This window comes from Carlito syrichta, unplaced genomic scaffold (genome assembly GCF_000164805.1).
Source record: "Carlito syrichta isolate Samal-C Ts95f unplaced genomic scaffold, Tarsius_syrichta-2.0.1 Scaffold303298, whole genome shotgun sequence".
Classification (NCBI taxonomy): domain Eukaryota; kingdom Metazoa; phylum Chordata; class Mammalia; order Primates; family Tarsiidae; genus Carlito; species Carlito syrichta.
Window position 1 is genome coordinate 89,597 of NW_007247394.1, and position 4,070 is coordinate 93,666.

Consider the following 4,070-nt stretch of genomic DNA (forward strand, 5'->3'; position numbering starts at 1 on the left):
TTTATGAAGCTAACATCACACTAATACCCAAACTGGGCAAAGACCCAACAGAGAAAGAGAACTATAGGCCAATATCCCTGATGAACATAGATGCAAAAATTCTCAACAAGATTCTAGCAAATTGGATCCAAGAACACATCTCAAAAATTATCTACTATAACCAGGTAGGCTTCATCCCCATGTTGCAGGATCATAAATGTAATTAAGGCCATAAATGTAATTAAATACATCAACAGATGTAAAAACAAGGACCACATGATCATATCATTATATGCAGGAAAAATTTTTGACAAAATCCAGCATTCATTCTTGATAAAAATTCTTGAACACCTAGGTATAGAGGGAACATACCTCAAGATAATAAAAGCCTTCTACAATAAGCCTACAGCCAACATATTACTAAAGGGACAGAAATTGGAAGCAATTCTCCTGAAAACCGAACAAGTCAAAGCTGCCCTATCTCTCCTCTCCTGTTCAACATAGTGTTGGAAGTCCTAGCTAGAGCAATCAAGACAGAGAAATATCAGGCGTATCCAAATAAGAAAAGAGGAAGTTAAGCTATCCCTCTTTGTGGTTGATATGATCCTATACCTGGAAAACCTAAGGAAATTTGCCAAAAACCTCCTTACACTAATAAAGGACGTTGGCAAAGTCTCAGGGTGTAAAATCAATATGCAAAAGACAATCATTTTTTTTTTTTTTTGGAGTAAGAATCTCATTCTATCACCCAGGCTGGAGTGCAGTGGCACGCTCATGGTCACTGCGGTCTTGACCTGCTGGACTCAGGGAATCCTTCTGCCTCAGCCTTCCAAGTAGCTGGAACCACATACACACACCCACCACACCCAGCTAATTTTTTGACCGGGGCTGGTCTCAGGCAATCCTCTCACCTTGGCCTCCCAAAGTGCTGGGTTTATAGGCATGAGTTATTGCACCTGGCCGACAGTCACATTTTTTTTTTCATCCAACAAGAAGCCATAACTTTATTAATGATAGAAACAGTACAAATTTCAAACCAAGCGGCAGGTACTCTTTTGAATCACCAGGAAAAAAAGTCATTTTCAGATGTTTACATTGCTAATTCCATAATAGCATTTACAATATCATTACTATTGTTCTTCAGGTCTCAGACTGTTTTTGCTCTTGACACACTTGCTTGTGACATGACCAATTCTTTTTTTTTTTTTTTTTTTTTTGAGTTGGAGTCTCACTCGGTCGCCCAGACTGGAGTGCAGTGGCCGCTCCCGGCCACCGCAGCCTCGCCTGCTGGGCTCCGGCGATCCTTCCGCCTCAAGCCTTCCCAGTAGCCAGAATTACAGGCATGTGCTACCACGCCCGGCTGATTTTTTGATTTATTGTGGAGAAGAGGTCTCGCTGCCCGGGCGGGTCTCGAAGACATGACCAATTCTATGTCCTTCACATCCACACCTGTTTCATCAACCTCTCCCTCTTCACTCTCTTCTTGTGCAGTTGGAGTCTGAGTGTTTTCTTGAATGTTTGAGACAGTTTCACCTTGAACTTTGAATTTCTCAGCAGCTGCTAGCTGCGCTTGCTGAGATAAGTCTTCGATCTTGGCTTTCCCAAAAACTATGTAGGTATCTGAAGCTGGGCTCTTGTAGACATCTGGTTTTGTGATGACAAAGAGGATATTTTCAGATTTCTGGAACCCCTATAACCTGTCGAACACCCAGTTTGATCATAGCCTTCCGAGCTTTCTTTTCACTCTGACTCTGTTTTGCTTTGCTGTCTGGTCCTTCATCGATTTCAGTGCTGCTGCCAGCTGGGCTTGCTGTGTGGTTGCCTGTGTGGGATCTTGTGTCTCAAGCTCTTGTTTCTCATCACTGTCAGATTCTGTTCCAGACCCTGTTTCAGCCTGGGACTGTGGCAACTCCTACTCGGTCGCAGGCATGGTTTCTGTGGTTTTACCGGGCATGGAACCAAGATGGCGGCAGAAAGAGAGCCAGCCGGCAGTCGCATTTTTATGCATCAATGACAAACAGGCAGAGCAACTAAATAAAAAGTACAATCCCATTCCTAATGGCCACACACACACAAAAAATGGAAATACCTTGGCATCTTCCTAACCAGAGACGTGATAGAACTTTACAATGAATACTGTAAAACAGTGCTCAAAGAAATCAAAGAAGACACAAACAAATGGAAAAATATTCTATGCTTATAGATAGAAAGAATCAACATTGTTAAGATATCCATCCTACCCAAGGCAATCTACAGATTCAATGCAATATCCATGAAATTACCATCATCATTCTTTTCAGACCTGGAAATAACAATACAGAAATTTAGATGGAAATAAAAATAATCACAGGTAGCCAAAACAATCCTCAGCAAAATAAATCAAGTGGGAGGTATCACACTCGCAGACTTAAAACTTTACTAAAAGGCTACAGTAATCAGAACAGCCTGGTAATGGTACAAGAATAGGCACATAGACCAATGGAACAGAATAGAGATTCTGGAAGCAAAACCTCAATTTCTCAACCAACTCATCTTTGACAAAAGCTCCACCAACAACCACTGGGGAGAGGAGAACCTATTCAGTAAATGATGCTGGGAAAACTGGCTGATCAAATGCAGAAAAATGAAATAGGACCCTTACCTATTACCACACACAAAAATCAAGTCCAAATGGATCAAAGACCTAAACATAAAACCACAAACTATAAGAATCTTAGAAAATGCAAGCTGGGCTCGGTGGCTCAGCCTGTAATCCCGCGCCTTTGGGAGGCTGAGGTGAGTGGATTGCCTGAGCCCGTGGGTTCGAGACCCGCCTGGGCAGCGAGACCTCATCTCTACAATAAATCAAAAAATCCAGGCCGGACGTGGTAGCGCATGCCTGTAATTCCGGCTACTTGGAAGGCTGAGGCGGAAGGATCGCCGGAGCCCAGCAGGTCGAGGCTGCGGTGGCCGGGAGCGGCCACTGCGCTCCAGTCTGGGTGACAGAGTGAGACTCCAACTGAAAAAAAAAAAAAAAAAAAAGAAAATGCAGGCGACACCCTTATGGAAATTGGAATAGACAACCAATTCTTGATCAAAATCCCAAAAGCCCATGCCATAAGAGATAAGATTGACAAGTGGGACCTCATCAAACTGAAAAGCTTGTGCAAAGCCAAATAAACCATCAAGAGAGTGGGAAGACAGCCCACAGACTGGGAAAAGATATTTGCCAACTCTATGTCTGACAAAGGCCTAACATCTAGGATCTACAAGGAACTCAAATGTACAAAAAGGAAAAAAACAAACAGCCCCATTAAAAAGTGGGCAAAAGACATGATCAGACACTTTTCAGAAGAAGACATACAAGCCGCCAACGGACACATGAAAAAATGCCTAGCCTCGCTAATCATCAGAGAAATACAAATCAAAATCATACTGAGATACCACCTAACTCCAGTAAGAATGGCCATTATTAATAAAACAAAAAACAACAGATGTTGGTGAGGATGAGGAGAAAAGGGGACGCTTCTCCACTGTTGGTGGAAATGCAAACTGACTCAACCTCTATGGAAAATAGTGCAGCAGCTCTTAAAAGAACTAGAAATTGACCTTCCATACTACCTTGCAGTCCCCTTCTGGGAATATACCCAGAGGAACTTGAATTACTCTACAAAAAAATATACCTGCACACACATGTTTATTGTGGCACTATTTACAGTAGCAAAAACATGGAACCAATCATGTTGCCCATCTAAACTGCACTAGATTAAAAAAAATGTGGTACATATACATGATGGAATATTACGCAGCTATAAAGAAAAACAAAATTATGGACTTCACAGCAACTTGAATAGATTTAGAGTCTATCATTCTCAATGATCTATCACAGAAACAAAGAACGGTACCAAATGTTCTCACTCATAAGCAGACCCTGAACCTTTACCATAATACAATAAGAAAGGGATTGGCAGTAGCAGGACACTGCCATGTGAGGGAGGGTATGAACATAACGTCAATAAGGGTACCTGATCTCAAACCTGGTGAAGTGGGGACCAAAGGGAGGCCCAAACTTTACCTGTATGATGATCACTTGTATACCTAATTCTGAATTG

The 4,070-nt window shown here is 42.0% G+C and overlaps 1 pseudogene; it reads right to left on the bottom strand.

Annotated features, from left to right (window-relative positions):
- Positions 1 to 1,069: 1,069 nt before the first annotated feature.
- Positions 1,070 to 1,933, bottom strand: LOC103260690 (annotated as a pseudogene).
- Between the last annotated feature and the right edge of the window lie 2,137 nt (positions 1,934 to 4,070).